Source organism: Topomyia yanbarensis, chromosome 2, assembly GCF_030247195.1.
Source record: "Topomyia yanbarensis strain Yona2022 chromosome 2, ASM3024719v1, whole genome shotgun sequence".
Lineage (NCBI taxonomy): Eukaryota > Metazoa > Arthropoda > Insecta > Diptera > Culicidae > Topomyia > Topomyia yanbarensis.
This window is the reverse complement of record NC_080671.1, coordinates 456,372,618-456,383,461: the sequence shown is the minus strand read 5'-3', so window position 1 is coordinate 456,383,461 and position 10,844 is coordinate 456,372,618. Positions and strand designations below refer to the sequence as shown.

Below are 10,844 nucleotides of genomic sequence, written 5' to 3'. Positions count from 1 at the left end.
GACACTGCTCTAATTAATATTTTCAAATAGATAGTATGAATACGGAAGCTAAGATGAATTAGGGTACAGCTACCCTAACAATACGAAATCAACTGGCTGACGTGCTCACAAACGGACATCCTGCAATGTCATTCAACGAGCGCCGAGCCGCACTTGGTCTGAGAGGTGGTGAGATACGGACCAATTAAAACATAGTAGGCTGAGAAAATATGGATTTCCTATAGATATACTGTTTCAAATACAACCGTCACTTTGTGAACATCTCGTGATTTTTTATCATATCACAGACAATTTATATAATTCGCTATAGAACAATGAGCATATTTTAAAGCATAAATGAAAATTATTGGAATGAAATAAAAAATATTTTTCATCGCATAGGACATCGGACATGCTTTCAGATCTTACCTAAATCGCTATGTACAACCAAATTTGTGTAATGAAGTTTCATACAAACAACCATGTACTTCTTTATTGACGTATCTGCACAAACCAAAAGAGCGATTAATGTTATAATGTGTGTCGAGTAGATGAGAAAGTACAAACCAAACCGGAAAAATTAAACCTCGTTAGTAGAATGGCTTCTTCATAAACGCAGCAGTATTTGCACCGTTTTCACCGGCTTTCCATTTCAGGTTTTGACTCTACTATTTTGTTTATCATTGTAATCGTTCAGTATTTTTCTCGATTGTATAATTGCCATCGAGTTAAAGTGAATTAATTTCAAGAATCAAAGTAGTCTGGGCTTACCTGTTCTATTTATTTTATGAGACTAAATACGCTAACTCTGTTCTGTCAACCAAACAAGTGCTCATCGATGATGAATAAAAACGCCCACTGTTTTATACTTCATTGTTTTTTTTTCTTCTTAGTTTGCATGTCGTTAAATATTTTATATGTATATACGATTCACTTTATTACATCAAGTTTTAATTCATATCTTGCTTAAGTAGGTTAAAAATAGTTATTTTCCATATATTTCATATAATTAATATATAATTAGTATTAGTTTTGTCATATGATTCTTATTCAAGACAGAGAATACATTGATATACTTAATCAAAATATGCTCAGTGTGATTATTATTTTTGTTCGGATATTAGAGTATTCAACGATGGCATTTTTTTCCCAAAAAAACTATCGGTCGCCCTACAAATAATAGACCTCGAACCATTCTAATCTCTTCATTTCTGTGTTGTATCTCGTTCTCTAAATGTAAGTGTATTTTGTATTGTATTTTCTTCCTTATATTGTTTCTCATCATATCTATGTCTGTGTAGATCGTGTTTTTTTATTTATAGTTAATAAGGCAATGTTAAATTAAAAGATAATTTTCCTCGTTTAAGTTTTACCACTCGGTTAATTTAGTTTTAAATCTTTTGTTATGATCACTTTCATTTCCGGTTTGTTTTTAATATAACGCTTACACAGTCTAATGTAACAATTTACAATTTCGCTGATACTGTTATGGGGCTATCCAAGATTTATTTTCACTCAAAAAATACACGCTAATACTTTGAACAGAGAGAAACACAGCGATTTTAAATTAGTATCAAGCAAAAGAGGTTTTTCATTCGTCGGGACATACTGTGGTGAAATGATGGCGCAGCAATTTGACAATTCTTCCAGCGATCAAAACTCCTAGCAGGTTTGTTGGTGGGTCGTAGAATTTAAGTATTCTTTTGTGTATAGGCTATTTTACTTTCAAGATTAGATATTTTGTGGTTTAATGTTAATCACTATTCTATCCTTTTGTCGCTGTTCTCGACTCGGTTCTGACTTACGGACAAAATGTATACAATACTAAGCTTAATTTAGATTGTTTTTGTTTAAATACTCTTGCTCTAGACTTACATCACATCTTCATTTGTCTTGGGAGGGGGGTCTGTTTGTAAATCTAAGTAAACACATCCTTCTTGACTAATAGAGAGTTTCAAAATAAACTTTACAAGTGTTGAACGGATGCTCTTAAATTCTTCACAATTCGATTACCTTATTCAGTTCTCAACAATAGAGTCTAGTGAGGATGGGTAAGTACAAAAATGGTTTCCCTTCTTACGAGTCCTCTTATACAAGTAACTCTCTCTCTGGCATCGATATATTAGTCAACAGAACAGCAGGCCTTGACCGTTGTTGATACGGGAGCTTCCTCTCGCGCCGAAGGGCGACGTCCCACAAAAATGACTTATGAATATCACTTATTCCGAAAGATGTAGAAAAAGCGTCAAACACAAACCGTACTCGCTATTTATTTTACCTTATCCTGTTATTTTACTCTTAGTGATTTTAATTCGTACAGCTTCTTAATGCAATTGTTTGATAGTAACCAGTCTTTTCATTTTCCCTATGTTCATACTAAAGTGTTTGCTCGTTTTTTTTTGTCTCAGCTCTATTTATGTTTCGTTAAGAATAATGTTATTTTTTCATCCCCCGCTTCTATTTTGGCTGCAAGTATATTTTATATGCGAAACGTAACAAAACTTGCATTTGATGTTTCGGCGATCCGCATCTGTTTACATTTTTAAATTTAAGTTTAGCTTGTTTTTTTTTTCTCTACTCGTTTGTTTCTAGAGTATAACAGCACTTTCAGTGACTTTTACGTTTGATTTGTGCCTGAAAAAGGGGGGTGTGATTGATAAGAGACTATGGAGTTTGAAATATTAAACTAAAGCTCATTGTTTCTCGATGCTCTGGAAGAATTGTTTGCCTTTTGATCTAAAATCATAACATTAACAGAAAAAAAAGAGTGATAACCTTATTTTTAGCGTAAATAAGAAATTAAGGAATCAAAAGACTGCATTCTTAAATATTAACACACTTTCAGAAAGCTGTTTCGATCCAGTAAAATATTTAAAATGTATTTTTTCGACAAATATAAAATGATTGGTATGGTTGAAAATGATAACAAGTTCATTGAATTTACTGGGTAGTTTGGGAGGTTCATTTGATTTCCTTGTTCCTTCCGGAAAACAGATCAACGTTTCTTGAGACGTTTCAGCACTTCAAAGATGATGGTTTTGACCAATTGCGATTTTCGTAACCGCTACTGTAACATTGACAACAAATGTTGGCAAAGTGTTTGAGCGTCAGATAGTAACGATACAAGTTCGATATCAAGCGATAGAAGCTTTCTACACAATTTCCATTTTCGATTTTGTGAATGGATAAAATAGTTGAATAGGAACCAATAAAAGAATCTGAAAACATTTGTAACCTGTGATGCTATTCTCGTTCGCGGGCGCGTAAAAAAACGTTTCTCGTTCACACGAAATAGCGAGAACACTCCTAGTAGTCCATGCCCTTCGAGCATTCACACTCGCCTGTGCTCTTCAATGCATTTCTCGTTTGCGAGGAAACATAGCAGACGAGCATTCGCGAGCAAAGCTTCCTGGAATTGCTACCTACTAGATGGAAGCTTGCAAGAAAGCTTGGGTTTCTCGTGAGCATTCCCGCTCGCGGTTTTGATTCACCCGGGCGCGAACGATGAAGAACGCTAGGCATGCTATTCGTACACACCCGCGAACGAACGGGCTTGATGTGCTTCTCGCTCGTTTCGCAACACTGTTTGTAATTGCTAAATTTGTTTTATTTCAGTGGTTCATCAATTATCAAAGAGTTTGATCCATTTTAACTCGTTGGAGTATTGAATATAAAAAGAAATCTTGCGAATTTAAGTTTAATTTGAAATAATTAAAAGTCAATTTGGCACATTCGACTTTATAGAAAAATAAAAACTTGCTTAGAATTTATTACTCTTGCTAAAGATTTGTTTGTTGTATAAAAATGGACACTTTTTTAACTTTCGTAAAAATAAAGTAGAGTAAAATTTCGGTTTTCTGTGGTTGTTGTACTCAAGAATCGAACAATATACTCAAAAAGTATATCAAATTAATATGTATTAAGTTTAGAGTAAAACTCACTCCAAATTTAAATGATTCGGTAGCATAAGCAATTTTCAAAAAAAAAAGTTTCGAGTGATCAAAGTCATCCCGGTTCACGGTACCCTCTCTACCTCTTGATTCCAAGCCATGCGCCTGCGGATGTCAATTTTATCCAATCACGATCTGGTTCGAGATTAGTTCTTCTGCCAGAGACAGAGCTGTCGGACTCTGCCCTAGGGTAATTCCGTAAGGCGACTAAAATGTTGTGAATGGTTGCATCATAAATTAATAAGTTGAGATCAACTTTCGATTTCATCTTTGCAATATATGGAAACCGGCTGGACCTTACAAATCTTCGAGTTTCTCGTGCCAACGTTGCCTTAGAGAGCAACGAAAAACGGAGAGAAAATGAAACAAAAGGAATCAATCAATTCTCGACAAACATATGATTACGGCTTAAAAGCCAACTGTCAAAATTCTCTTTGAAAGGAAATTTCGGACAAACCGTTACTCATCAATCACAGATGTTTGTAGTAAACAAAAGAGAAAAGTTTTCTCTTTCATTAACTGCTGTATACTGTGTTTAGCCTTTAACGGTTTGTCCGGAATTTCCTTTCAAGGAGAATTTTGACAGTTGGCTTTTAAGCCGTAATCATATGTTTGTCGAGAATTGGGATCGACTTATGTGCGCCTTTTTCATCTTTTCCATACACTCAATGCAAGTTTCGTACGCGTTTGATGCAGTAAGCGCAACAGATTAGCGCCGATTTATTTTTTGAGTATTCCTTTAGAAAATCATATCCTAAAATTTTCGTCGCTCTTAATTTTGAAATCAATGTTCGGGAATGAGCATTATATCTTTCGAGTCCAATAAACCAATAGCATGAGAATCATCATTGTCGGCCATGACCATCCCTACCGGTACTTAGTATGGGATAGGAAATGTTGATGTGAAACCTACTTAAAGGAAGTCTACCGACTCAGTGACGCTTCCATTAGTATCACGGAATTGGATTGAAAGACAGCTATTGGTATGGGATTCGGCACATACAGGCAATGCGACCACGAAATGAATATGTTTTATGTGGTGGATTGGTTAGTTTCAGAGTTAGATAGGTTTTTCTTGTAGATTTTCTCTGAATAGCCGGCCACCGAGAGTGATTTAATTGTTCCCCAAACTACAGCAGTTTGATCTCCCAACAGCTGGAGGCTCAAGAATCATAACTAATACAACATATCCAGGTAACAACCATAGTAACTCAACCAAACATTTGATTCGGCGATTTCTGTTAGGTTGTTAGGTAATGGCCTCAGTTTGAGGAATGATATTTTACACGGAGGATTGTTCTGAAGAACACTTGGAGAAACGTAGACGAATACAGTCTCACTAATGACCTTCGGAGGACCGAATTTTACAGCGTAACCGGTTCCAACTATTTCCAGAAATAATGTTGAGGACGTCGGATATTATGGGGCTGTGTTACCTTTCTGAAAATCAGAAGTGTCTGACTAAAGTGAAGGAATAATACACATGCATCTGGAGTAGCTGAATGGGTTCTAGAATGGCCACATACTCAATTGAAGTATTGTGGCGTGCCGCTTCTTAACATGGTCGACGGAGTATGTTTTGTTTAGAAAATTGCACTCATTAGCTTTCGAGAAGAACAATCGAGATCGGAGCAGACATTTAAGCAACAAACCGTAGTTTAACAACTAGGGGACTGATCATATGCATTTATATTTCAACACCATGTACGATTCCGTAAAACAGAACGAATCACGGTAGATTGCTAGAACAGACCTATTTATTATCTGCTATGACACAAATAATACAAGTGAGATGGCCGAATAAAAATAATAGTCCGACCATGACTAAATTTTTTAAGCACCTTTAGCCAATCTCAGTATTCGGCACGAAGCGTTACTTTAACTCAGGGACTCCTTTTGTTAGTCGCCTCTTACGACATGGTAGCAAGTACCCAGTGGGTCTATCTAGTGGGTAGGAGTTGGGCATTCCACCTACGCGCACGTCGAGGGTAAAACATGATGATGAATTATGTTCTATCATCGAACGTGAGGTAGACTTGATTGGAACGCCCAACTCCTACCAGCAGAAGGCAAAGGATTCTTCACATTTCCTTTCAATCGTGTCCCTATGAGCCTGCCTAGTTTTAGTTTTCCGTTCCAAATTCATAACTTATTCGCCGTCTTCCAATTTCATTGCTTTCGTTTCTCTTAGTCTTAAATTTGCCGAAAATAGCCAACAAAATCGATAGAGTTCACTTTCTGGGAACTAAATGATAGAAAAAGGGTTACACAATTGTCCACACAAGAGCTGGGTACCGTGTAATTAGCCGAAATGATAATATCATTGCCTCAGGTAAGCATGAAAACGATCGGTTCAAACTCGTACAAGGGTCACAAGACACCACCCAGTTAAAGCAATAGGAATCCTTAAAAGATTCTATGTGAATTGCAAATTAAGCGCGACTCTGAAACCGACTGAGTCAGACTCGGTTGATTCATTTGAGATGGAACTCATCCTGGATTGACGAAGTTTACGAGTAAAGATCGGGAATGGGTTTGACCTGGCATAGCTGAATTGACTTGTTAGTTCGCGGTCGACTTGAAGGTTTGGCATCAGCGACTTGGTTCACCTAAACAGTGTGCGCAAATCGGTCAGCGAAATGACACTAGACTTGAAGATCCCACTAGAAGCTGATCCTGGTGATTGCAAGGTGTACCCGACTAGTAAACACTGCCAGCAACCATATAGCAAGGGAGGTTCACGTGCATCCGAGTTACCGACACCAATGGAAATAAACTCCATCAGCGGACGCGGATTGTACATTTTTTTCGTGGATGAAAAATCGCAAAAAAATGTGTACACAATTTTTTAAAGTCAAAGACGAAACCAAAAATTTTAAGAGTTTTTAAGAAGTTTCTCGCGCTGCTGAAATATTAATCTCTTCGCAAGGATAACCTTAGAAAATACGTGAACAATGGGTACCAAAGTTACCTGAAACATGGGAGAAGAGTAGAGCGCTCGAGCCCCTCCAAAGTTAAAAGCGGTCGGTATCTATTATATGGTGCAATACTACACAAATTTTTAGACAGGAATCACAGACAGCTAAGTCTTCTTATTAAACCACAAGGACATGGATCCCCGCTAGATGAAATTTGAACAAGCGATAAGCCAAATTTTTCTTACTTGAAAATCTGCGGCACAAATGCATTGACCCAAATAGAAAAACATAAACGAATAGAACTAAACCCAAAATCGCAACCCTCAAATTGAGTTACTGTTAACTTTTCGAAATGTCTAGTACGACCGATTTCCGAAGTGGAGCAATTGTTGAAGGTGAACATGAAGCTAAACGAAACAGAAGTTAATGCTGTGCAATTCCACCATATACGTCATGCGGTACTGATTATGTTCAAAACTATCCAAGCAGAATTCTTTACTTGGCATTTTATACAACATCCCAGCATATATAGTCGATGACACTATTGAAGTAAAGCGACGTGACCTTGCACTGCGTACTACTGCTATCAAACAACATATGTCAAAATACGGAAAAGTGGATACCGTTAAGGAAGATATTTTGAGGAACTACGTTCCAGGTCTCCGTAACAGCGTGCGTGTGGCGAGAATACAAACCTATCCCCTTCTACCTAACCATCAAATGCAAATCAATCTAATGTTTTACATATAGTAAACGAACATTGGTTACGCATTCAGAACAGATTCTCACGCGCCAAATCTGCTATCAGCCACTACACAACGGAAAACCTTGCGCAGAGTCTGCTTAGAAAATTTTATCTGTTACACCCAAAGCCGGCATACAGTCGGCGTGTGCTAAACCGCAACCGGTTGGCAGACCAACGACTACAAATCGGGCAGCAACGAACACTAAATCAATAACAATCGTACCCAGTACCAGTAAACCAACTACCATAACCAAAAGCGAAGTAACAACAATTACGGAAAATGCCTCTAAACCAACTCTTCCAATAAAGAAACAAATACCGATGAAGGCCGATCTACAACAGCAACCCGTAAGAACAACTTAGAACTTCCTACGATAAACAGCACGAAAGCAGTACCGATGACGACATGGACGTGAACGACAACGCGAGACTGACACCCAAGTTGCAGAGGAAAATGCAGCTAATGTATCGCCGCCGAGGAAAAGGATCTCAACACGCAGCAAGCAACCTCCGTCAATACGATCCGACACAGACCCGTGCGCAAGGGGAGGGTTTGGGGGTACTTTTAAAAATTTATTAACTTCCTGTTCAGGAAAAAAAAATATACTGCGAGCCTGGACCAGCAAGCGTATAGTGAATCAATGCTCAATGTTGAAAACAATAAAAATGACTCGGCAAACGCCTGAGGAGGCCGAAACTGTTACGGGTTTTGTACCAGAAGGCTGCGAGAAGTGCTTGAAGTGAATGAATCGATCAGATCTCAGGTATGAAAGCAAAAATGACTCGGCAAACGCCTGAGGAGGCCGAAACTGTTACGGGTTTTGTACCAGAAGGCTGCGAGAAGTGCTTGAAGTGAATGAATCAGATCAGATCTCAGGTATGAAAGCAATCAGCCAATTGAACGATTGTATACTATTCCTCCGAAAATCATTCCACAAATAACCATGCCCCAGAATGCACCATTTCCCAGAAAGTCATTCCCTAGAAAAATTTTATTTTTTTTATTTATTGATTTGATCTTTTTAAATGTATTACTCGCTCCCATTTCCATCGAACGGCATTCTTCGCTATCGATTCGGTCACATTTGAAATGATGTGCATTGTGTTGATATATAGGGTATATAGGGAGTTTGGTTCATGGTTAAGAATCTCTCGGAGGGTGATAGACTGCCATATTTGAAGAAAAAAGTTGTTCTACACATACCATCAAATCTCAACCGTTACAGAGTTATTGAACTTTTTGTGTAAAACACTTATTTGTCTTAAAATACCTCTAACTTTAAAAGTATACTTTGTATTTTAAATGTTTCAGTTCCATTCGAAAGGTGAGAAAATTTCCTATTGAATGGTGTTCTCATATCTTTTAAGTAATTAGTTTTAATTACCTTTTAGCTGTAAAGTAGTTAAAAGTTAGTGTTTTTGAGGAGGTTTTTGCTAATTTTCTCGAAATAATGAAGTATGATTATAGCAATATCCATTATCCAAAAGTTGGGTTTTAGGACGATTCATAATTTGTTCTTGGACGTCATATTTCTATCTCTTCTCATTTCTTTGTAATTTCATTACTATACTTTTCCTGTAACCGACTTGCAAGTGCTTAAAAGACTCTAATCTAAAAAATATGCTTTATATCGTTATTTACAAGATTTCATTGGAAAGTTGAGAAAATTTCCTATCAGTGTATGTACAAATATCTTTTAGTTAAGTGTACTAAATGATTTTTTACTAACGAAATAACTCAAAATTTGTGTTTTTGGAGAGTTTTTTAATTATTCTAATTATTAATCAACAAAATTTATCGTTACTATTGTTCATTTGATGCCCCTTAATGTTCTCTGTAACTTTTTATTTGACACTTTGTCTATATCACTTTTCATTTTGCTGCTATTTAATAGTTAACACAGCATGAGCTCGCCACAAATGTAGTGGGTTCGAAATCGTTATTTTTGCATATGAAACGATGTGATAAAAACGATTTTGCGTCGAAACCAAAAGATATAATTGAATGGAGTCAAAGAAAGAACTGTAGAACTTGCTGAGATGCATTATTTCCATGATAATAATGCTGATGTTTATTATTTACTATTTTAAGAAAATTAACGAAAATGCTAATAATAGCACTAACTTTAAACTAATTTACTTTTAAAAGAATACTAAATTCACTTAACTGAAAGGTATTAATACTGTTTTCACTGTAAAATTTTCCTGGCTTTCTAATAAAAAGAAAAAAAGTACAATAAGTGCCATAATTTTTCAATTAGAGCTGGTACTAGTGAAAATGAGATAAAAATATCCATGTTGAATAACCCAAAATCATGAAAATAAGAAAAATTAAGTGTATCATGTCAAAGAACGAATTAAGCAGCTCACCAAGACTAACAATCTGAATTATTAAAAGGATGAGGTTAACTATTAGGATTTTTAAGAAATGAACGAAAAATCGTTTAAAATTGCTTAATTTTCAATAAATTACTTTGAAAAGGCTACTTAAACTCATTAGCTGAAACATGTGAGGGCATCACTCAATGCGAAACTTTTTCACCTTTCGAATGGAACTAAAACATTTAAAATACAAAGTATAGTTTTAAAGTTAGAGGTATTTTAAGACAAATAAGATTTTTACACAAAAAGTTCAAAAACTCTATAACGGTTGAGATTTGATGGTATGTGTAGAACAATTTTTTTCTCCAAATATGGCAGTCTATCACCCCTCGAGAGATTCTTAACCATGAACCAAACACCCTGTATATAGGGTAGTCTGAAAGAGCCGTCAAGCCCCAAATACTGATATAATGCTGGTATTATGCCAGAAAAGACGAAATATAGTGAATAGCACTATTGACAGCTATTGCGCAGAGATTGACAGCTCGATTTTGCAGTACTAATGCTATTATTCAGCACCAGCATACGAATGTCAAATTTGAAAGCCTAATATTGGCACTACTAGTGTTATAAGAAAGCTTCAGTTGGCTGTCATTGTCCGCCACAGTTTTAAAACCACTTCTTGTATTTCGCTATGATGAGGAAAAATTAAAAAAAAAATCCATAATTGATGAATATCCTTAATAGGTTTTCGTTCTCACATGATATGATTGTTTTAAGAAAATTACCTTTAGTAAGTACTGAACTGAGGTACCTTGCATATATTCGATTGAAATGAAATATGCCGAATATAATCTTAAAGGAGAGTTGCATAACGAATAAACTCACAGCATTACAATAGCTTTCTACCTGCTCTATAATAGCACTAAA

General features: G+C 36.2%; 1 protein-coding gene across 1 annotated transcript in view; it reads right to left on the bottom strand.

Annotated features, from left to right (window-relative positions):
• Window positions 1-431: 431 nt before the first annotated feature.
• Window positions 432-10,844, bottom strand: part of LOC131685881 (heterogeneous nuclear ribonucleoprotein 27C-like) — a 31,334-nt gene continuing 20,921 nt past the window's right edge. The window contains exon 1 of the mRNA XM_058969885.1: window positions 432-10,844. This exon is cut by the window's right edge and continues 20,921 nt beyond it. The gene's annotated coding sequence lies outside the window, so the exon portion shown is untranslated.